Genomic DNA, 26168 nt, shown 5'->3' with positions numbered 1-26168 from the left:
TTAATGTTTATGTATGGGGTAAAGATTTAAATCCCTTTTAAAAAAACAAATAGCCAACTTTTCAGCACCATTTGTTGAAAAGGTTATTAATAACTAATTGAATTACTTTGACATGTTTGTCAAAAATTAACCATACGTGTGTAGTTCTAGTTCTAGACACTCTCTTCTGTTCTATTGGTCAACATGTTTATGTTAATGCCAATACTTGATTACTATAGGATGTATCCTAAGTCTTGAAATCAGGTTGTATAATTCCTCCAAATTTTTTCTTTTTCAAAATTCAATTGGCTATTTAATATAATGTTTCATTTCCACATACATTTTAGAAGCAGTTTGTCAATTTTTACAACAAACACTGGATTTTGATTGGGATTGCATTGGCTCTATAGATCAGTTTTACTAAGAATTTATTTCTTTTTTATATGGTATTTTCTGATCATGAACATATCTCTTCCTTTATTTAGGTCTTCCTTAACTTCTCTTCATGATGTTTTGTAGCATACATGTTTTATATATCCTTTGTTAAATTAACACTAATTATTTCATTTTTTCTTACTATTGTAAATGATATTTAAAATTTTAAATTTCTAATTGTTCACTGCTAGTATATAGAAATACAATAGACTTTCATATAATGATCTTGTATTCTGTGACCTTACTCTACTCGTGTTTTAGTTCCATAGCTATATTTGTGATTCCTTAAGATTTTCTACAAAGGTGATCTTGTGGTCTAAAAATAAAGTCAGTATTGTTTCTTGTGTTCCAGTCTGTAGGCTACGTATTTTGCATGCTTTATTACACTGACTTTGATCTCCTATATAATATTTAAAATTTAAGGTAAGCATACATATTTCATTTTAAATGTGAGGAAGAAAGCATATAGCTTTTACCATGGGGTAGGTTATTAGCTGTAGGTATTTCTTATATTCCCTTCCTCAGATTGAGGAAGTTTACTTCTATACCTAGTTTGCTAAAACATTTTATAATGAATATGTGCTGAATTTTATCAAATGCTTTTTTCTGCATCTGTGGAAATGACCATAAGGTTTTTTCTCTTTCAGTCTTTCAATATCGTGAATTACTTTGATTAATTATTGCCAAACCTGCATTGCTGAGCTAAACCCTTCTTGGTCACGATGTATTATAACTTTTGGGTACTTTTGGAATTGATTTGTCATAATGCTATATTGCTGGATTCATTTTACTGAATTTGATTTGATTATAATTTAGTGTTTACTGACCTTGCTAAAATGGTTAAAAAAATAAGGATAGGGCAGTGTTTCATAAGGTTAAGTCTATTTAATATAAATGACTATTTTTTAATTTTTATATTATATATTTTCTGATTTTTCATCTGTACATTGTCCTTTAACATTCCATATTTTCTTAATTTATTTATACTTTAATTTAAAATTTTAAGAATCAGTATTTCAGAGAATCTTTTTTATCATACTTGGGTTATGAGAGAGGAGACTTAAAGGACAATATTTTCACTCTCTGCAACAAGGTTTTTTTTTAAACACTTTCTGTGTATAAAATCAAAAATTTATATAACGTCTAATACTTCCTTTCCAAATTTTCAATAAGTAAATCTTTTGAGGAAATCTCTCTCTCATCTATTTATCTACCTATCCAAAAATACTTATATATCCTAAATGTAACAGAATTGGAATTCACATATGTAATTCCCCTTTCTACAAAACATTAATAAATATAAAGGGTATCTACAAATTTATTGAATAAGGAACTATAGAATGGAAAATACACCACATATCATTCATGCTCAAGATATTGAAATAAGTGAATTAAGTAATTAGGCCCTGGAATGTGGTCAGTGCACTTGAGAGGTATCTTTTGATTAAAAGCCAATGTTTGTCTTGTGAAAGAGTTTGTGATGTGTACTTTAAAAGAAACAAGCCTATAACATCCTCTTTATTAAAACTACGTTTTAAAACACATCTATTTGTCTAAAATGTGAATGTGAGAGATATATACATGCTATGTAATAGACACTCAAAAATTACTTAATGAATGAAGGAAGTTAGACATTCATTCCCTAAAGCTCATGTATGATAAGATCTAGATGAAGTAACTTTCAACATTAAATTTTACAGCAAGCACATTAATTTAATACAAACAACTGCAACTTAAGTTAATAGAAAATTCAAGAGGTATACAACTATGTTGAAATGTAGCCTTTATGTTTTAATAAGCCTCTGATACAGGAAACTTCTGGAGTAGAAAAAGTGTCCTGGGGTATTTTCAGTCACATTATTGGGTCCCTGTAAAGCAGCCTCAATAATGAGGTCTAGGATCTTGTTCAACTTCTGAAAAAATTTTAGATTCCCCTACCTGGTCCCTGAAACCCCAAGCCACTTAAACTTTGATGGAGCTGAAGAGGAGAACCTACCTGATTGTCTTGAGTTCAGCATCCCCAGTTTATATATCATGAAAATAATATACCAAAAATTACTCCTGAAAAGATGGAAAATATTAAATTTGAGATGTAGTTTATCAAAACTCAGAGTCCGAGACCATTAAACCATACAGATTTCTCCTGCTGTTTGGATGCAAGGATTTCCTTCTGTATTGCTATTGTAGAGCTGTGTGTATATATATTTAGCTGCAGTCTAGATAAGACTACTTTTGGGAAATTCAATCTATTAATTTCCATTAGTCTGATTAACTTTCTTGACATAGTCCTATATGCTACATTCTTCAAGGACAATGTTAAAAGTCATGCTGAAATATCATAAGAAAAAGAATACAATCTGAATCTTGTGAGTCAGAGGAAATGAAAAAAAAAACAACATGAGATAATACTAATTTTTTTAAATAATGCCAATAACTGTCAATATTAAGTCATATGATGGTGCAACCAATGTTTTCTTATTTAAATCAATGCCATCAGAAGTGGCTTGGCCTAATGGCAAGTAAGAGAATGCAATTGCTCTTAAATGCATGAAATTCATTCCCTGTTGATTTTCTGCATTCTAACTCACTTGGATCTCCTTCATTGCTCCATTCCAGCACTGCCAGTGACCATAAGCATTTCCAAGGCTAGAAGGAGTATACATGAATCAATGGGCAGGCAGAATTGGAGGAAAAGTATCAACGATCAAGTTGGTATAGTAACTATCCTTCATTTAAGGAAAGTTCATTTCAAAGCTCTCTTCTGTTCAAGAACAGTGAGGGGAGAAAAAGATGTTAATGTGTTTGGATTACATTAAAATTTTAAGATTAACTAAAAGAAAGGGAGGGAAAAAGTGCTAATGGCAAGAGCACACGGAAGAGGCATTATTATATTACTGCTAATGCACGTAAAACATTGCCTATTAAAATGGGATGGCAGTTTTACATCCTGTTAAATATATCAAAGCTGTGCTTCAATTACACATCCTTTTATATGCATGTTTTAACAAATATGTCTTTGATAATGGAATGTAGCTGCAACTTCTTAAATGCTAAACACGAGCTATACTATATAATACAGTGCCAAAGAAAAAAATTACCACCAGGAGATAACCATATTTTGAGATCTCCAATTTTTATATATATATATATCTTATGAATTTTCAAGTGAGCAGCTGGGCAGCAACTCAATTTAAGAGCCTGAGCCTCTGGGCTTGTGATGGTTAACAGTGATGTGTTGCGCTATTATTTTCACGTGGTTATTTGTGGAAATAAATTATGTCCTTGAGATGGTACATGAATTGAAAGCACTTGATCATGTTTGTCTATGATCTTATTTGTGAAATAACTGCAATAACTCTATTAGAAACCTAGATGGTGAAATAAATTTCATTAGAAATTAACAAACTTCTCATCTTAAATGGCATAAGCATTAGTTTTATGGAAATTTCAAATACATCAGTGTTCAAATTTAGTCCACAACCTCCAAGCTGTATAATTATGATTTTCTTACCTGATTAAAAATGGCTGGGAAAAAATACAAGCAGTGATATTTTTTATTAATTGGATACTAGTAGAGAGTGAAAGTAGCATAGGGAACATAATGCATGTTAAGAAAATCCTGATTTTTAAGTGATTACCTGTCATGAATATGAAAAAATAATATATTGGCAACTAAAAAAGGACTGCTTTTTAGCAAAAATCCAATCTTCCTTTTATTCATGATTTAACCTATGAACAACTTTTTTTCTTAAAAAATTATCATCTATGCATACAAATGTGTTTTTTTCCACTAGGAATTGGAAACAATCTATTAAATCTAATTGCTTCGTTTTCTCTTTAGTGTCATAAAATCCAGCCAAATTAATCACTCAATTAGCTTATCTTTTGTGAGCTGTTTGGATTCTTTTCTTTTTTTTTTCTCCTCTTATTCCTATTTGCCCTCAATTTCTGACCTTTCCAGGGTTGGAGTTTGAAAGAGAAGAGAGCAGCTAAAGGGGCAAAAAAGTTTCTTCTTGGCTTATGGTCTCAGGAGCTGGTATTACACTTTCTGGTCATGAAGTTGATGAAATTTGATTCTTTCGCTAGATGGATATATTTGTAAATTCTTCTAAGACAACACCCTCACTACCACTACTTGAGATGAGTCCTTAAGACACGTCTTTTGCACTCTGGTTCTTGGGTTCCAATTACAAAAGCTCTCTCCCTTATTTTTAGAGTCCCATCAGTCAGCTATCCTGTATATAAAGTCCACATTTGGTCTATGGAAAACTCGCTTCATTGTCTGCCCTAAAAACTCTGAGGGTGCTAGATGTTTCTACCTAGTAGCAAACGCTCCTTCACTTTTCCTCTTGAGTTGCTTCTCCTTTAGGTTTTTAGAGAGGAGTTGCATACCAGTCTACTGAGCCCCCATAATTTAAGAAGACACTAATTAATCCCTCCTAGCTATTACCTTGTGTCTCTTGCTTGATTTAAGCTGAAGGAGAAATAAAAACCTACCTCTCCTCCTATAGTGGCCACCAAAGAAGAATTCAATAAGTTGTGATTGTGAATCACTTTTGGGTACTAAACTAAAAAAATAAAGTTGTTGTTTAAGAAATAGAAAAGTTTTTTTCCTCCCAAATAGAAGTATGGCTGGTGTGGTAGGTAGAATAATGGGATAATGACAGCTTCTCCCAACAAAGATATTAGATCCTAATCCCTAAGGAAAAAATATCTTTGCAGATAAGATTAAATTAACAATTTTTAGATGGAGAAATTATCTTGGATTATCTGGATGGGCCCTATATGAAATCACAAGTATCCTTGTAAGAGAGAGGCAGAGGGAGACCTGGCACCTATGCAGAGGAGAAGGCAATGTGAAGACGGAACAGAGATTTGAAGTTCCTGGCCTAGAAGATTGAAATAATGCAGTCACAGGCCAAAGTATGCTACAGCCACCAGAAGCTGGAAGAGACAAGGTATGGATTCTCCCCTAAAGCCTCTGGAGGGAGCATGGCCCTGCCAACACCTTGATTTTCGCCTGGTGATACTGATTTCAGACTTCTATCCTTTAGAACTGTGAAAGAATAAATTTCTGTGGTTTTAGCCACCAAATTTGTTGTAATTTGTTACAGTAGCTATAGGAAAATGATACAGCCAAGAAGATAAGTTTCATAGTCTTCCCTCTGCACAGATGGTTTTGATATTTGATGTGTGGTGATACGTCTTGCTTTGCTTTACTCAGTTGTCGCTTGATGCTTTTTACTTTACAGTGCTCTGAAAGAAATTTTAACAGCTATAAAAACCATCAACATTATTAGAAACAAACCTGTGAATCATACATATATTTTTTTTTGTGAGGAAGATTAGCCCTGAGCTAACAGCGGTGGCCAATCTTCCTCTTTTTGCTGAGGAAGGTTGGCACAGAGCTAAAATCTGTGCCCATCTTCTTCTACTTTATATGGAACACCGCCACAGCCTGGCTTGACAAGGGTGCATCAATCCACACCTAGGATCCAAACTGGCAAACCCTGGGTCGCCAAAGTGGAGCACGTGCACTTAACTGCTACGCCACTAGGCCAGACACCTGTGAATCATATTTTTAAACATTTCTCAAGATACGGTTATAGAATGTGACATTTTTCTATACTACGCAGCAAGTTGTTGACTTTCAAGAGGACGGTCTTACAGCATTTCTTTCTACTAAGGGCAATCAAAATCTTACTTTTTATATGAAAGAAAAATAAAATACATTTTTGGGACATTTTGAAAGAAAAGGATTTTATTCATGGGTTGGCAAACCTGGAAGATTTTTTTGATCATAAGAATGAGGTAAATCTTTGTGATCAAGGTCCTGGAGTCACCATTATGGAAGTTACTAAACAGTTGTAAGGTTTCTTGGCTAAATTACTGATACTGAAAAAAAGAAGGGTCAGGTGGCTTTGACATCCTTCTAAAGCTGAAATAAGCGCTTTACTAAGATCAAAATTCAATTTATTTTAAAATAAAAATGTGCGAATACTTGGAAACACTTCATAACTCTTTCAAGAGTCCATCTTGATGGCAGTGACTTGAACCATCTTTTTTTCTGATTAAAAAAAAAAAAACTCGATTAAAAATGTTGGCCTCATCAAAGAGAAACACATCAAACTTAGAACCAAAAACAACTCACTACAACTGAAGACTAACCCAAAAACCTTGGAAAATACAAGTATTTATTGAGAGAAGCCTGCCGGAACCTGAACAAAAGATGAGCTACGGACATTTTAATTCTGTTTTCAAACCACGTCTTTGCAAATGAAGATTTCCAACACTCACAACTACCAAAACAAACAAACAAGAAATCAAAACCAGTTAGATGCCCTACATGATATTTATTTTCTGTCGTCAAAGATTACGCACAATTGCATGGTTTTATTCAAAATAAGCAAAAGCTTTCCAATATTTCTATAAAAAAATGAGATTTAACCTACCTTTCTGTTTGAAGTATCTTGTTATTGTTACTAGAACATAATTTTAAAAAATATGTTTACTGAATTTTAATGTAATGGGTTTACTTTGAAATCCTATGTGTTTTATGCTGTTGCATTCAAACGTTTTTCTGGAAAGAGGTTCATGGGCATCACTGGAGTGCCAAAGGGGCCCATAGCAAAAACAGCAACAAAAACCAGCAACACAACATAAAGAATCCTTCTCTAGCTACTATGTTCAGAATAGAATGAACAAAGGAAGTAAAAGACGAAGCAGGATTAACAGGATGCTAATGCTATAATCTAGGCGAAAGACCATGTGGTTTGGTCCATAGATATCGTAGTAGAAGTGGTGAGAACTGTTTCTATTGTATATCTATTTTGAAGATAGAACTAATAGAATTTTCTGACATATTTTTTACTTTGTTATTTGATTATCTGGATTATATTTTTCTGTGTATTGCCTGTTTGCCAGTCAATCTTTTCTATTGAACTTGCACTTTTTTCTTGATCCGTATTAGTCTTTTTATAATCTGGATACAAATCCCTTGTTTTGTTTTGTTTGAAGGAAACCCTAACTTTTTTTTTTTTTGAGGAAGATTGTCCCTGCATTAACATCTGTTGCCAATCTTCCTCTTTTTCTTTTTTCTCCCCGAAGCCCCAGTACATAGTTGTGTATCATAGTTGTAGAGTTGTAGCTCTTCTATGTGGGATGCCACCTCAGCACTGCTTGATGAGCGGTGAGTAGGTCCCCACCCTGGATCTGAACAGTGAACCCTGGGCCACCAAAGTGGAACTGTTAAGTGTAAACTTAACCGCTATGCCACCAGGCCGGCCCCCACCCTTGTTTTACATATATAGAAAATGTCTTTTTTCAGTCTTTCGGTGTCTGCTAACTTTATTTATAGTATATTTATTGGCACAAAGTTTATTCTTTTACTGTATGAAAGTCCAATTTTCTAACATTTTAATCTATACTTTATATATGTCTTTTTCCCATGGTACTTCTTAAACTTTTTTTTTATTGAGGTAATATTGTTTTATAAGATTATATAAATTTCAGGTGTACATCATTATATTTCGATTTCTGTGAAGACTGCATTGTGTTCACCACCCAGTCTAATTGCCATCCATCACCATACTCCTTTCACTCTCTCCTTTCCCCAGTTCCCCTCTGGTAATCACCAATCTATTCCCTGTGTCTATGTGTGTGTGTGTGTGTGTGTTTTCTTTTTTATCTTCCACATATAAGTGAAATCTTACAGTATTTGGCTTTCTCCTTCTGATTTATTTTGCTTAGCATAATGCCCTCAAGGTGTATCCATGTTTTTGCAAATGGAAAGATTTCATCTTCTTTTATGGCTGAGTAGTATTCCATTGTACATATACATATACCACATCTTCTTTATCCACTCCTCCATTGATGAGCAGTTAGGTGTTTCCAAGTCTTGGCTATTGTGAATAATGCTGTAATGAACACAGGGGTGCATGTATCTTTTTGAATTAGTGTTTTCAAGTTCTTTGGATAAATACCCAGAAGTGGTATAGCTGGATCATATCGTAGTTCTATTCTTAATTTTTTGATGAAATTCCATACTGTTTTCCAGAGTGGCTGCACGAACTTACATTCCCACCAGCAGTATACGAATGTTCCCTTTTCTCCACATCCTCTCCAACACTTGTTATTTCTTGTCTTTTTAATAATAGCCATTCTGATGGGCATGAGGTTATGTCTCCTTGTAGTTTTGATTTGCATTTCCCTAATAATTAGTGATGTTAAACATCTTTACATGTGCCTGTTGACCAACTGTATATCTTCTTTGGAAAAATGTCTGCTCAAATCCTCTGCCCATTTTTTAATTGGGTTATACTTTATATTTTTTATATATTGGTAAAAAAGAATCTATCCATTTCATTCCAGAGTTATGAAGATTCATATCTTAGATTTTCTTCTAAAATTTGTACTATCTAGGTCTGTTCTCTATCAAGAATTGATAATTACCTGTGGCATGATGTAGTTATTTTATATATTTTTACATGTAAAATCAATTACTACAATAACATTCATTTTATTTTAGTGCCAGAAAAATCTTAAGTTTCCGTATCAGTATGGATCTATTTTTAAGCTATGTTTTCATTAATTAATATGTTTCCTTGTGTGTCGTAATTTTATAGCTTTATAATAAACTCTGGTTTCAGGTAGGGCAATTAGCCCATTCTTGTTTGGTTTTTCAAAATTTTATTGTCTATTCGTGACTTTATTGAGTAATATAAATTTAGAATCAGTATTCTGACAAATTGTGTGGAAAATTTTGTTAAGATTATCATTGACATGAACAGAATTTGTAGATTTACTTTGGAAAAAATGATGTATTTATGGTACTTATTTTCCCGTCTATGAACATAGTACATCTCTTCAGTTTTTTTGATTTGTCAATAACATTTTGCACTCTGTTTATAGAAATCACTTAATTTCTATGTAAATTTACACAATACTAGATTGTGCTGATGTAATATAAATAATTCATGCAGATATTATGAATGGAAATTTGAATTGTTTCTAATCTTATAATAATTTTCATAATTAACAATCTTGTAGATGCATCATTTCATAATTTATCAAGTTTGCATTTGATATGATTCCTAGAAATTTGGTTATAGTATAAAATAATGAAAATGTCATTGTGTTATATTTTGCCATTTTCCCCTCCATATGGGTTACAACCATTTTACATTCCACCACAATGTATTAGAGTTTCTGTATCCTCACAGCCTCACTAACAGGTGTGTTATCAGAATATTGGTTTTTTGCAAACCTAATAGGTGAGAAATGGTACTTAAGTGTATTTTTAATTTGCAGTTCTCTTTCTATGAAGTATTTGAAGTGCCCAATTATGTATTTATGCTAATATGAATTTCCTTTCCTGTGACTTGATTGTTCATATATTTTATCCATTTTTATTTAATATTGTTAGGCATTTCCATCTCAATTTGTCACAGACTTTTGTATTAGTGATATCTCATTTTAAGTAATGTAAATAATTTTTCCTAGTTTGTCATGTCATTTTGATATAGTTTGTGGTATTTACAGTTTGTTTTATTTTGCTTTGCCTTGCACAAAAAGGCCAATAGGTCTTTTCCTCCAAAGACTAATTAATTATTGCTACATCAGCCATATTTTCATTAATGATATGAGATGCCACTTTTATTAAATACTAAGTTTCTGTAAATCTTAGGTATCTCTTTGGAGTTTCTATTCTGTTTCAAGGTTTTCCATTTATCTATAAACAAATTCTATCCAGCCTTAATAATAGAGGCTTTATAAAATGTTTCAATCTCTGGTATACCTACTCCTCCATTATTGGTCTTTCCTCAGTTTTTCTGAATAATGAACATTGTTTAAATTTTCATCAAATTTTAAAATAATCTTATTTTGCTTCAGGTGAAGAAGCAAAAGTGGCTATTCTTAATATGATCCTGATACATTTATAAACTAACAGGAGAAAATGAAATCTTTAGGGTGTGAGGCTTTTTGTCCAAGAATATACTATCTTTTTCATTGGTTTGTCTCTTCTTTTGTGGGCTTTAAGAGTGTTTTAAAGTTTAACCTCACATAGTCATAGAAGGTTTGCCCATTCCTTGTTAACGCTGTTCCTAGATAGTTCAGCAATTTGTTTCTATTGCAAATGGAATCTTCATTTCTATTATATAATCTAAATGATTATTTTTTAGATATGACACCTATTGATTTTATATGTTAATTTTCCTACATTGCAATATGAAAATTTTACTTTATTAAATTATCTTGTTTATAATAGTTTTTCAATTGGTTCTTTTTGATTTTCTAGATATATAATATCCAAATATATCACCTGCATACACACATCTCTCTATCTATTAATTGAGATACACACACATATACATGGTCAAATCCTATTTTATCAAGTGTTTTTATATGAATGTGTCATGCAAAAGGAGTTTTGGCTTCTGTAGAAATTATTATGTATGTTTCTGTTTTTATAATGCTTAATACTTTCATGGAGATGTTAAGCAAATAATCCTGTTGAATTCAATTTTGTGAACTGTACCTAGCAAATATACAAATTGACTTACTTTCTGAATAAATAACAAATATTACAATCCCTATAATGATAGCATAGATTTTTTCCTCAGTAATCTGTCATTTTCACATATACTAGAATCTGTTTCTTTCAGAATTTTTAAATTTTACTCTAAGTAAATATTCCTTTGCCAATATCACTTGTTTTAAAGTATATAGCTTTGTAATACATTTGGTTAGAAAGGGCAACTTCTCTTTTTGTTCTTCTTATTATTGTTCTCCTAATTTTTGAACATTGTCTTGGCCACTTTTGCACATATACACTCTCATGTTAACTTTGAGTTTATTAGACAAATACCCTAAACACTGTTTGAGATTTGTTAAATTGAGATTTTATTGAATTTATTGATTAATATGAGTATAATAGATACTTCAAATTATGTAATTTCTCTCCTCCATGAACATGACTTCTCTTTCTATTTATTCAGGATTTCTTTTGTAAATTTAAGTAAATTTTTATGTTTTCCCAAAAAAAAAGGTCTTCCGAGATCTAGCCCTGCCTATATCTCCTGCCTCTCCCCTCTTTGCTGTCTACCCTCTAGCCAGTCTACCCATTCTCTTCTTGAACCTACCAGACGTTTTCCCATAATAGAGCGTTTTCACCCTGTTCCATCTGCCTGGAAATTCTTTCCCCTGATATTCACATTTCTGGCTCCTCTCGTTTAGGTCTCAGATTATATGTCACCTTTTTAGAGAGGCTTCCCTTCTACCCCTCTCTAATGTGGCCTTCTAGTCAGTATACAGCAACCTATTTTATTCTCTGAAAAGCTCTTATTCTTATCTGATATTTTTCTTATGATGGTGATAACTAATATCTCTGTTTATTATCTGCCTCCCTGTACTGGAAAAAAAACTCCCAGGGAGCAAAAAATATGTCTATTTTATTCTGTGCTAATACTTTATCCCTTGTAAAACTGCCTGAGAGAGAGGAGGCACTAAAATTTTGTTAATGAAGGAAGGCTCATCCATGAGGAAACTTTATTTTAATTTTAGACATAATACCTAAAAACATATCTTTGATTGTCATCAAGACTTTAAAAAATGGCATGCATGATTTTCACAATAAAATCCCTTTCTTCTCTCCCAATAAAATACTTTGTTATCTCCTATTCTCATCTCCTTCTATATACATTCCTATTCTCAATACTTTCAGCATTTTCACCTGTTAAGTTTCCAGTAGCAAGCCTATACATCTCTTTACCTTTAAAATATACTTTATGTTCTCTAACATTGTAAGGGAAAGAGGAGAAGAAGTAGTGGAATGGTATCATTAAAATGTCTTTTGGATTTCTTCCAAGAAAAAACTATAATATTATTAATCAGTGTAGATACTAGGACTGTAAATGATAGATATTGATAAGTATTAGAATGACACCTTAATAGGAAAAACATGATAGTATGTGATAGATTGATCATAGAGGTTGGGTCTTATGAGACAATTTTAATAATGTTATATTGTTATTTTCAACCTAATTAATTCCCTAGAAAGCAGATTATTTTAATGGTCACAATCATTTCTGTTGATTAGTTTCCTTTCCAGCTGGCCCTTTGGCATAATAGATGTTTTCAAAGCAGCATGATGCTTATCTGCAAATACTCTTTTATAAAATCAGAGCTTTTCATAAGACAATATAGCAAAGTTTTTGCTGTTAAGCAAAATGTGCTCTTAACATTTCACAGATATTAGTGACAACCAGAGCAATGACCGTTAACAATAAGACCTACATTCAGGCATTAAAGATCTAAAAGATCTAAAGAGAAGACTAGCGATACTTAATTATGACAAAAGACCAACGTAATTTAAGAGACAAAATCAAATTTGATATGTGCCTGTCAGAAAAATTAGGAAAACGTAAGAAATATCAGTTCTGTCAAAAATCAGTACTAAGTCATTATGCACATGTGCACATTTATTTTTAGTTTATTTTGGCTGCATTTCCTATTAATAAAATTATATGATGTTTTTTCAATAGTTTAATGTTTTTCTGTCTTATTTGCATAACTTTGTGTGGCATATAGGGGGAGAAAAAAATGGTCAAAGAACAGATTTGTATAATATTCTAGTATGGTTAGAACACTGTAACGCTTAATATCTACCTTCTATAGCCTGTAGTTGTTAGGAAGACAAAAACTTGGAAAGAGCTCTAAAGTTACAGGAAAATAGTAAGACTGAATCTTAATAACTCTTCTTGTAGATGACATTTTGCCACCACATGTTTCTCAGTCAAACCAGTGCCAGAGATTTCTATATGTTCAATTTCAAATGTGTTGTTAAATTAAGTTATCATATAATATTTAAGGTCCTTGCAAACCCATACAGTTGTGTTTCTATGATTCTTCAGAAGACACCATATCCAGGATTACCATTATTGACACTATGTACATCATATGATACACATAATATCATTTTAAAACAATATACTGCATCAAATTCCTATGAGAGGTGGCTTATTTTCTTCTGTAGTACTTTCCAAACCATAATCCACTGCTAAGAGTGTGATCTCCTCCAATTAGACTCTAGAACAAAATAGAAAAAGCCTATGAAGAGAACCCTTGGTTTGTGATACCATTTTGTCCTACAAACACAGTACCAGGAATCTCCTGAAAGCTATGCGTTAGCGAGAACATAGAGGATGGGAAGAGAAATGTCATTTATCCCATTTCTCTGCATCCCTCCTTCTAGTATACTCATAAATACACACATACTTAAACAAAGAGGATGGAGTCCTTTGAATGAAAAGACAGGTTGCATTTAGTTATTAGAAACTAGCTCCAAGACAATCCTCTTCAGCTGGCTGCTGATCCACGTGAGCCTTGTTTAATGTATCAATAACAGAGAAAACCCCACAGCACATTTAAAGGAGAAAGCTAGGGGCTGGGAGTCCAAGTGCCACTCCATAAAACATCAGGTTTTATTTTCTAAAAATGTAGGGGAAGGTCAAGACAATTTATGACATTAAAAGAATAACTTCTGTATTGAACACATTCTCGATTTCTATCCTCATCCTAGTTACTTGTCCTAGTGAACTTACTTTTTGCTTTGGCTAAGTAAAGCTTTGTCTCATCATACTCAGTTGATGTTGATAGGATAATTTTCCCCTGGTGCGTTTCATCACATAACTTCCCCTCCACATTGGCTACATGGGTGTGTACAGTGAGTGCGTATGTGCATAGATATAGACAAAATATCTGAACTAGACTTGTTTACTATTTACAAAATTCCAAACACCAAGAGTTTTTTCTCTTTCCTTTAGAATGACTTCATGTAAGATTTTTTATTTTAATTTCTACATGTAAAGTGAATTTAATATCCTTAAAGAGTCTGACTCTCTCTTCAGACTACTATACTATAAATTTTCTCAAATAGAGAAAATGTAGCACGCAGGCCTCTTAATAGAGAAAGTTTTAATATTTAAATATTTGTATTAAAAAACCAACAAATGATCCATATGCCTTCAGCTGTGGCTCTTGGAAAAATAACTGTTTTTATTTGAAATATCTGTAATTTACTTCAAGGCCTAACAAGTGAAGTAGCTGGAAATTTGAGCCAATCACCCTAGGTGTTCTTTCCCGTGCCAACTTTACTTAATGCTGCTCTGTAACTCCTCATTGTGTATCTGCATTACTGGATTATCTCCTGTATAGGAAATAGACTCGATAACAAATAAATACAGAGTTGAAAAAGACTGAGGATTAAAAATATTACAATTTCCTAAATTTATCTATGAAGAAATTGAAGTTCATAGAATTTAAGTAAATTAAAACACAGCCAATCTTAGAAGCTAGGTCTTCAAATTCCACTCTAGTCTTTTTCCCACCACCTCACATTCCCTCTTAAACATTAGGATTCTCTGGAGTCTTCTATTTCTAATCTTGTGTACGTTATAAATAGAAAGCTACAATGTTGCCCATCTGAAAGTAGGGATGAATTAAATTTTAAGATCTTTCATATTGGACATTGCTACTTATGAAGTTTAAAATTATTTTATTTAAGCCTGTTTCCCAATGCTAAAAATACATTAATTTGAAGACAAGTCTGAGCAAAGGAAAATGATGAATAGTAAACAGACTGAAAATGAACAAAGGAATGAATCTAATAATATCCAAGGAAATCTTATGTTTTTATTTCTCAATCTATCAAATGATACATACAAATTCAAAAACAAAACAAAACCAGATATCCTTATTGGAGCAATGCACACTTTCTAACATTAAGATTTCATATTTTATCACGTCTCAAAGTTGAATCATTCACAACAGATGGCTGCATGAATAGTAGATATTTCTATAAGTAATGACAGACTCTTCCCACTCAGTTTCATTTGTGTTTTGTTTTCATGCATTTTAGAAGTATGAACATATGAAAACATAACAGAAAAATTTACCATCAAAACAATGTGAAACTAGAAAATAAAATCCAACTCACCATATCTAATTAAAAAAAAAAACTGGAAAATTAATTTAGGAGAAACAACATTAATTAAGTACATGGTATTTTCTCTTTCTCTTTGGTCTTTAGAATTCTTAGTTTAAGGAATTTTCAAAAGAAGAATTTTTCCAAGAGTAAATAACATCTGGCCAATTCCTGATAATAACAGGGGAGATATTTAGAATATTATTTTCTTTTACATTTATGGTGTACTTTGCCTTCCACGCCAAGGGGAGTGCTGGGAAATGTTAGATGATACCTACCGTTACAGTTCTCATGATCCAAAAATGAGTTTTCCGTTTGTCAGTGCCTAGATTATGGATGAGTTCCACAGCATATCCTACAAGAAATTTTCACTGTTTTTTCTTTTTAACAATTATTCCCATCTTCATTTAATTTGCTCATTATCCACCCAAAGGACTTTTGTGCTTACTCTGAATCAAACGAGATGTCATCACTTCCAAGAAAGTTCATGAAAAGTCACGAGGATGCAAAGTGATTTGATAAATTTTAAGTTCCTGAGAGTGTTTATAATCAAGTTTAGAGAACATAATTATTTTAAAGGAACAAAGAATACCCCCAAAAATGGTTATGACTTTTACTTGAGGCTGTGACCCAAACCTCTGCTCCCAGAGGGTCTGTACTATAAATGGTCTTTTGTTCCTGTAGCTTTCCATTAAATTAAGCCATGGGACAAAGAAGTACTAATAGACAGATCAGAAATTCCCTTGCATTGCAGCATAATCAGTGCGTAGTAGAAGCCCTGTTTCCTCTTGATAATCAGGATCAGTTGTTTCAGATTTTATGATATAGCTATACGTAATTTTCCCTAAACCATTCCCTTATTTGTTTTTCCACAATCAACTCATAGATAATCTCCTCGAGTGACATGATGTTTGAGTTAAATCAGAAATGGCTAATACAGAGGGAATAGAGCTCACAAGACTGAGCCATTTTTTTCATGCTACTTGTGCTTCAAGACCTGCTCAAACCCGATTCCATCTCCATATTGAATTTCACTTGATGAGTACTACTGCAAATGCCCCAATTTATGGCTTGGTGGGTTACATAACACCATATTCATAATAGATAGTTCATACTACTTGGTAACTTAGTGAATTATGTTCAAATCTTCAGTCTCTCTTAGAGCCCATTAGCAAACCAGAAACTGTTTTTTCAACGGAGAATAGTTATCTATAACAGATGGCATGACTTTGCTCCAATACCCTAAGGGTCCGTTCTGTCAATCTCCTTTAGAAGCCTGTCAAAGCTACCATACAGCATCCTTATCTGCTACAGATACTTCTAATAATATTTTATCTGCTAGTTCATAAGGTCCAAATGTCAGACTAATTTTTACAGCAGCCAAAATCTGTTGCAGAGCTCATGAATATAGCTTTAAAAACTTTTAAGAAGATGTTAGTGGGCTGGCCCCATGGCTTAGCAGTTAAGTGCACGCGCTCTGCTACTGGCGGCCTGGGTTCAGATCCAGGGCGCGCACCGACGCGCCGCTTCCCTGGCCATGTTGAGGCCTCGTCCCACATACAGCAACCAAAAGGATGTGCAACTATGACATACAACTATCTACTGGCGCTTTGGGGGGGAAAAAAAAAAAGAGGAGGATTGGCAATAGATGTTAGCTCAGAGCCTGTCTTCCTCAGCAAAAAAAAGAGGAAGATTAGCATGGATGTTAGCTCAGGGCTGATCTTTCTCAAAAAAAAAAAAAAAAAAAAAAAAAGATGTTAGTAAATAGAAGCCAGCAATATATAAAAAAGATGATGTATTGTAACCAAGAGGGACTTATCCCTGAAATGCAAGGTTGGTTTAACTTTTGAAAATCGATTAATGTAATATAACTCATTAACAGAGTAAAGAAGAAATCTAAATGATCATCACAATGGATGAAAAAATATTGACAGATTTAAACATTATTCATCATATAAAAGAATTTCAGAAGATTAGGAATAAGAGAGCCTTTTCTCAACATGAAAAGTTTCTATAAAAAAATCTACAGGTCAGGACTGGCCTGGGGTGTAGTGGTTAAGTTCACGCACTCCACTTCGGCGGCCTGGTGTTCATGGGTTCAGATGCCAGGTGCAGACCTACAGACCGCCCATCAAGCTATGCTGTGGCAGCGTCCCACATACAAAACAGAGGAAGAATGACACAGATGTGAATTTAGTGACAATCTTCCTCAAGCAAAAAGAGGAAAATTGGTAACAGATGTTAGCTCAGGGCCAATTTGCCTCACTAAAAAATAAATAACTAAATAACTAACTAAATAAATAAATAAATCTACAGCAAAAATCATGTTTACTGAAGTATGGAACATCATCTTCCTAGGATCAGGAAAAAGTCAATAAGGCAAAAATGTCATCTATTATCACTTTTATTCAACATTCACTGGAGGTCCCAGCCACTGTAATGAGGAAAGAATATAAGTAAAAGTCATAAACTTTGGAAAAGGAGAGTTAAACTTTCATTATTTGCAAGTTACTTGATTTGCATGTAGAAAATTGCAACGAATCTTTTAAAAAATACTAAAATTATTGAGTAAATGGGGAAAGTGTAGTGTATATATACATAATCATTTTACTTCTACATTTGAGAAATAATAATTAGAAATCAAATTTATAAGTATAACGTGCAAAAGAATAAAATAACATAAAATAATTAGGAATATATTTTACAAAAAATGTGCAATACATACTAAAAAAACTGCAAAATGCTGCAGAACAAAAATTAAAGAACACGAATAAATGGAGAGATATACCATGTGTATGGATTGGAGAGCTCAATATTATTAAAATGTAAATTGGCTAAAATTGATCTGTAAATTCAGTGGAAATGCAATTCAAATTTCAGCAGGCACTTTGTAAATATTCCAAGATGATTCTATATTTGTGTAGAATTTCAAGTGATCTATAATAGTCAAAATAACCTTGAATAATGACAAATTTGGACTTCTTAACTCAGAATTAAGCCAGCCTCGTAGAATTTGTATATTCCTTTAAGTTGTTGAATTTATTGATTGACTTAAAGCTATTCATATTATTCCCTATTTATCCTCCTGTGTCCTACAGTTCCTATAATTTCATCCACTAAATCCATATTTATAGTGAAATATTTATAATCAAAACTTTTATTTATTTATTTTGGTCCTTGTTTGCTAAGTATAAAACCTGAGTCATCAATAAGTATGCTTACATTGATTTAATCTGTCCTTTGATTGTGTACTATATTTTCTGGTTATTTGTATGACTCCTATTCTTATTTTATTTCGTATGTATGTTATCAATATATGAAACTATATAATATAAATATATATAATTATTTATATAATATAAAAATAATACATATAAATATATGAAATTATACATATACCTCAATGAAAAGTAAACTATATTTTTCAATGCTTCGTTTTTTTTCCCCCCCAGACAGTGCACATCCTTCCTTTTGTGTAGAAGTTTGAGGTAAGAGCCTTACGGATTTAATGAAGTCAAGATACTTTTGGATAATTAACCTCCCAATTCTTGTGCTACCATTACAAAGAGATGAGATTCTTACCAAATTACTGGTTGAGCAAGGAGAAAATTTAATTCCAGATATCTCCTTCTATTCTTGCAGAATCAGAATCCAATCACTGTAAGAATGCTCAAGATTTCATGAATTCTCTACTTTGAACAACTCATTTCTTCATACTCAGTAAAATTTTGGTATGGGGTGAGGGTGTTCTATAGAACTAAGTAATTTTGCATTTCAGACTATTCCCAATTCTAGTCTGTCGTTTCACTTACACTGTCATCAAAGGATTTTTCAATTTCTTCCTGACTCGGTAAAGTCTATGTCAGGCCAACTAACTGCTCTGCTATTTCAATCAGACTGGTGAGTACCACCTGGTCCTCACCTCTAGGTGCAGATTCTACTTTGGCTCTATGCTCTATTTTGAAGTGCTTCTTCCATCTTGGATTTGGTTCCTTAAGATTTTCTTTGTATCCATTGTTTTTCAAACTTTTACTTTTCTGTTTGTTGAATAATCCATATCAAACCCTTAGGAAATACCCTATTTTCTCTGCCTTCTAAATGTATCCCAACTCTGTACTGTTATTACCTCCATCACCCTAGAAAAGCAACTATCATATTTCTGTGGACAATCACAGTAGACTGTAAACAACTGTCCCTGAATTCAGTATTCTCCCCCATTTTCTATTTTTCACAAGTAAATATAGGATCATATCACTTTCTCCTCAAAATGCTCCAGTAGCTTCCATCACATTCAGACAAAAAAAGAACATCAAAAACCCAAAGTTGTTACCATGGTACACCTGAATGATGTGGCCCCTAGCTACCTTTTCAAATTCACGACTATCTCTACTATCTTTACTCCTTCTTAAAAAATGAAAATACATTTTAAAATGTGGAGAAGAGTGTCATTTTCCCTGCCCAGGGAATTAATTTACATTTGCATTTCCCTAGGCTTAGAAAATCCTCCCCTCAAATAGTCACATGATTTATTCTTCACTTCATTTACATAATTTTATCAAAATTGCCTCTCCTGGTCCCACTATATAAAATAGCAGGTCATACTGTCTTACCACTTCATTAGCTAATGAATCATCCACTTTTTAAAAATTTTTCTTCATTGTACTTTTTATTATCTAGCTGACATTTTATTTTCAATATGTTTATTCACTTGTGCTCTCACTATGACATTTTCACACTGTCTTGGAGTACTTCATGTTTTACTTCTCTTTAAATAAAGAGCACACTCCTTGCATGCTTGGGCAATGTCTCATTTCCTTGCAACTCCCATGGTATAACTACCTCTATGCTGCCAAAACTCCCTATCGGAGTACATTTTGTCTCTCTTGTTCTTCGCTTATATTCTGACAACTGAAAGGTACATTCCACTTAATAGGCCTCCAATAAATATTTCCTTAATTAATTAATTAATACTTTATACCCCATAGGAATCCAATTAATACTTGCTGAATTAAAGTACGTTGAATTTTCCCAGTATTAATCATGCCATCAAAAAGTTTTATCACATTATATGGTTTCAGAGGATAGTTCTATCATTTCTGGTAGTTTCTATTTTTTTAAAGGAAACTTCAAAATACAATTATGACACATTCATTCTTGTTCATTAGTATAGCAGTTATTTTCATTCTTAGTTGATGGCTCAAGAAAATGACCTGGGGAAGTTAAGCAATTGTGCAATATAAAATACAGTAGCCACTAGCCACAAGTTGCTATTGAGTACTTGAAATGTGGCTGGTACTAATTGATGTTCAGTAAGTATAAAATACACACTAAATTTTGAAAGCTTAGTAAGAACAAATAATGTGAAATATCTCATTAATAATTTTATATTGATTATTGAAAATATATGATGTTGGATACATTGGGTTAAATAAAATTTATGGTTATATTTTATTTTATCGGTTCCTTTTTACTTTTTAAAACATGGCTACTAGAAAGTTTAAAATTACATACAAGACTCCCATTTGCGGCTTGAACTACATTTCTCTCAGATAGCGCAGGACTAAATAGAGATGAAACCAGAGGGCAAGTGGGAGGATTGGTTAACCTTTTCCTAGGTAAATTTATTTGCTCACATGCTAATGTTTTTCATAGTATTTTAAACTCCCTATAATACGTAACAGGCATGTCTACTAGCTGTATGATTATTGGTTCTATTATTTTGAACTTTCTGGCATATTCTTGACTACCTGGAATGATTTTACATAGGAGTTGAATTCTGTCAAGAACTTTGATGGGAAAACATAGATCTAGCATTAAAGACTCCTAGCTCGGTCTTTAAACACGACCCATAAAGAAACAGAATTAAATGTGGATTGTCAAGTGCTAAAACTAAAACATTGGTTTGTGGCATAGATAACTTTGAGTAACTTGAGACTTTCTTCCAGTCAGAGTAATAGGCTATGTGGTGTATCGTGTTCCAGGAATGGATAATTAAATGTGAGCTACAAAACTTCATGGGTAATTAGATGATAAGTAGAAAAATGATAGATATGTTATTGTCAAAGATTATACCATATTAGGAACTATCAAGTGGCGGGGTTTACCTAAAATTACATTCAATGATGCTGCTACTTTTATACTAATATCTTTCAAAAAGCAAAGCTATGCTATAGTTATAGGGTTTAAAGAAAGGCTTTGGAGGCTATGGTTTTCTGATGTGGATGTGTCCATGTTATTGCATAAGGACAACTAGTGTGTGATCTCTCTTTCTGTGTGCATGTAAGTCAAAGAATTTATGACAATTTTTGATGCTGAACTTAATTTATGGGATATAAAAGCTTCTTCCACTTCTGAATTTCATGGTTGTATATAGTAACAATCAACTTGATGTGGTCATAAAGGGGTTTAGAAAGGACTGAAAATTCTGGCACCTGTTGCCTGTAATATCTTGTTAATTCTAGAAATTTTCTTAATTAAACTAACTTGCCTGCGATCCATTCACCCTTTTTACCTGTAGAACACACCCTCCCCCAGGGGGGAAGTGAGAAGACAAGTTACTTGGTTTAATTTCCTCATCAGGTGGACCTTGGTATTAATCAACTACTGATATTTTCTAGGAGGAAGAGACTCGATCTCTAAAATGTCCTCAGCAGGATGTCCCTAGGTAAGAATTACTTATGGGGTTGTTCCTTGCTAAGAATTACAGTAAATAGAATCCCATAACGCTTGGCTGCTTGAAAAATGTCACAGAAGCTGTACAGCTCATTGGTACAGTAAATGTTTAATACTTTAAATGCTCATATTCTGTGAAGAATATTCCCACAAACCTAACTTAAAAACAGCATCTATTTTGGACTGGGAGGCTCATGTCCAATATGAAAAGGAAGGACCTAGAGAGCTCTTTCAATGCCTAGAGAGAGTAGACCTCTCTTTACTTCATCTGCATCTTTTGACTGACTGTATTTTTTAAAGCCTGATAGTGGGTAAGATGCCTGATTCATGTGAGTTTGATTTGACAACAAAATCTTGTGTGTTAAGTAAAATTCTTATGAACCTGTTTAGCTAAGAATCATAATAAACAAGGCAAATACATTTGCAGACTCTTCTTGGTCAGAAGAAAAAAAAGTTCACATGCATACCACATCAAAGTGCATCATGTGGGAATTCTATGGGAATTTTGTTATCTCATGGTTGACTAACCATGACATAAAAAAAGAAAGTTATGACAGTGTCTTAGTAGATCTTTGAAACATTATAGTCCAAGTATACTGTTGACTTTCCCAAGTGAATGCAAGCAGATATTGACTATCTAAAAAAAACATGAGCAGAGTTCTATAACAGCATAAAATTGATCATAAAGGCTTATGGTGGACGGTATTTGTGATAGGTACTACAGAAAACTTTATGAATAACAATATTTAAAATGTCCTTAAGTCCTATTCAAATCTATATTCTCTACTTTTAGCTTTTTTTTTTTTTAAACCAGAAGAATATGGGTATTATAGGAGGGTGGTGAAAGGTGTTGCTAAGCCCTTACTGATTGTTTCAATATTGGTTTATAGCCAGTCTTGCTTCTAGTTTTAGTATTGCAGGCTATTGGAGAAAGAAAGCTTTCAATTTGGATTTCAATTGGATCCGCTCCCTTTAGTCATTCTATAATACATTGAATTTTGGTCCAGAGAGTATTTGGAACTTCTAAATGATGAGGCCCTACTTTCTTTAAGGACATCACAAGTTGGACAGCTTTGCCAAGATCAACTCTAATTCACTTATGTATGAGGAACCAATAAATACTTCTAAAAATAAAATGTTTTCTGAACATTTAGCTTGGCAATGCTTTTACATAATAAATCTCTTCAATTAAATTTGAAAGTGGTATCACATAAAAAAAAGAATGTTTTTCGGTAAGAGGACCAAAGGAAATATATTCTTTGAGACAGAGAGAATACTTACAACTATATTGGTGATTTTACATTCTTCAATGGATAAATGTTGCAGGACTTAAGCTTTAGAGAATAGCATCTAAGTCAAGGGGCATTTATGTTTACATTCTCCTATGACTGTTGTCAACTCCCTTGTGCTGGTCCAAAGGTAAAATGGGGAGCTGTGAGGACCCCTGGAATTCCTCAAAGCGCCATCATTATGTTTTATCTACGGCATTTCTACCTTGAAATACTTTTGCTAGGGTTGGGCATTGTTTTTTTCCAAAATCCTTCCTTTTTGCATTATCTACAGACATATTTGTCAATCTACTGGCTTTAGGACAAAGAAAGGGTTGAACTTTTGTAATTTAGTTCTTTTGAACGTGGGCCAGTTGTTTGATTTTTAAGGTGAGGAAATTCTTTTGGATTTTGGTTTGTCTATTCATTATAGCTCTGTGGATGTAAAGATCTGCTAAGTCAAATCACCTTTTTCATGTTTAACCAATGACAAATAGAGGTGAGGCTCCCTTACTTCTGCAGCTCAGTTGACATCCAAATATTACTTAAAGCTTATAATGTAGTCTGGTTTTGAAATCACCTCATAATTTCGTTAATAATTTCTTATCATGCTGTTTACAGTTGTGAATTTTTGTTTAATATCCCATTAAGGAAAGATAGCCATAAATAGGGCTTTCTGCTACCTTTTGGCCATTACAAGACCTTTTTATGTATTAGGCATCTTAGGCTATATATGACTTTTAATTAGATTCCAATTAATATCCTTTGTCTATCTGTCTCCATCTGATTAATCCAGCAAGTAGATAAATTACCAGAGGTTTGGTAAATCCGGGACATTGCTACCTAATGTAATTCTAAACTCTTGTCTAACTTTTCTCTATCTTCTTTGATTTTCAAAAGTGCTTAAATGTAGCTCTGCAGTAAACCAGAAGTTAATTTTTACAGTAAATTAAGCAACTCTATCTCAAGAAACTTGGGCAGTGAACTTAATTTAGAATGAATTAAGGACTCTAAATTATAATCATGAAGAAATGATAATTCATGCAGTACGTTCTTCTCAGTATAATCTGTGGATGAAGTATATGTTACGGATGTAGTACGGGAAGGATAGATGGGAGTAGTGGATAAGAGAAGCAAAACCTCAGAGAGATCATTCAGAGATATTTTCTCTTTTGGTTTAGTCAAGAAACCTTTTTAAGAAGCCCAGTTGTGTTCAGAGTTTGCTCAGAGTTTTATTTGAAAGCTTCAGCATACAATTAAGATAGACTGACCATTGGACATTTGAAATTCTTCCTTCTTTTCTGGTTAAAGCTCCCTTTAAAAATACCAATTTAGTCAAATTGTAAGTTCCACAGAAAACAATTGCAAAACAAAGTTATGCTTTGTAAAGTTATTTAATTTAGAAAGACAGGCACAAGAATTAGGATTATAATGGGAAGATATGTAAAAGGCAGAAGGGCTTCTAGGAGGAATTTCAGCCTTAAAAATAGACAACGCCAAGGAAGAGGCAAGAGTTGCTTTTAGATTGTGTGTAGTACATCTCGGCTCTCTTCTGATCAGGCAAGTGAATTTACAATGCCAACATCCTGACAACCATTGATGCCAGTGTGGGTCCAAGAGACACAGTTGTTATGATAAAAAAATAAAAGGAATTTCTTGAGATAAACAAATAAATGTATATACACAAAAACCATAAGGAAGAGAGGACACATTTAATGAGGAATTTTTATTCAAGAATTCAGGGAAACCATTCAATTACCTTAATCAAAAATTGCATTGAGGATCTGTTTGCACAGAACAAGACAAATGACTTGCAGGTCCCATACCTGCTTGTCCTAGGTATACTTAGAAATTTATGGCTTTTTATCAAAGTCCATTCCCTATGAGTATACTCAAGACTATAGAACGACTGGTGGTAAAAGACAATTGGAAAGTGTGGGAAGTATCACAGAGCAGTTTCCTGTTTCATGCAGGGTCTCATCTTAAAATTGAGTTTGAGTTGGCCTATGTGACTTAATGTGAGTCTGTGTAAAATAAGAAGACAGAGACTATCTTTGCCTGGCAGAAAGTAAAAAGACAAGGGGACACTGGACAAAGAGCATAGAGTATAAAATTTCAAATAAATTTAAAAAAACATTAAAGAGTAATCTGAGACCACTAAAGTAGCTTCTTTAAAACTGAATATATTAGCTGGCAGGTGAGAGAGTGCCACATCACTTAAGAGTAAGTGCAATGAATTCTCTGAAGAATGAGAGGGCTAGCTACAAAACTGTGATGGGAAAATCTTAAAGACACCTTTTTATTGGTTAAAAAGAAAATGATGTGGTCTCTTTTGGGAATGGTAATTATTCCAGTACGTGGCCATTGAGCAGTCTTAAGCACATATATATGTATATTTCTCAGTAAGGTCTGGAGGGAGCTACATAAAGTTTTTTGATCATTGTGTCTATGTATGTATGTATCTATTTATCTATCATGTATTTATATATCTATCTATCATCTATCCATGCATCAAATTCTCTATGTATCTATCTATTTATTTATGTATCTATGCATCTATCTGTCTGTGTATCTACTATCTACATGTCTATCTGTGTTCTATCTTGCCTTGATATTAGCAGCATTAGGGATGTAGGGAGAGAGTTCATGTGCATAACACCAAGGCTCAGAAAAAGAATTTCCTCATCAAATTCTGATGCCAATACTTTTATCAACATATATTGATATTCAGCACTTATTTGCTGAACACCTACTGTGTATAGGTTGTATTTTGGATACAAAAATTACTAAGAGCTTTCCTGGTCTTCAGAGCATGCCTTTAAGTTGTGAGG

At 33.1% G+C, this 26168-nt stretch overlaps 1 long non-coding RNA gene across 7 annotated transcripts in view; it reads left to right on the top strand.

The window, feature by feature from the left end:
• Positions 1–26168, top strand: part of LOC147916463 (uncharacterized) — a 255346-nt gene that overhangs the window by 155867 nt on the left and 73311 nt on the right. The window contains exons 1-2 of one of the 7 annotated variants that reach the window (XR_015552930.1): positions 18847–18885; positions 22015–22061. The exons of 4 other annotated variants lie outside the window; for them this stretch is intronic. This is a non-coding gene — a long non-coding RNA (uncharacterized LOC147916463). Of the gene's footprint in view, positions 1–18846; positions 18886–21818; positions 22062–26168 lie in introns of those variants that run through there. 2 more of the 7 variants (XR_015552933.1, XR_015552929.1) reach the window with 2 other exon arrangements.

Source organism: Ceratotherium simum, chromosome 8 (assembly GCF_057802395.1).
Source record: "Ceratotherium simum simum isolate JZ-2026a chromosome 8, ASM5780239v1, whole genome shotgun sequence".
NCBI lineage: Eukaryota > Metazoa > Chordata > Mammalia > Perissodactyla > Rhinocerotidae > Ceratotherium > Ceratotherium simum.
Note: the sequence above shows the minus strand (reverse complement) of the source record. Positions and strands in the feature narration are given on the sequence as shown.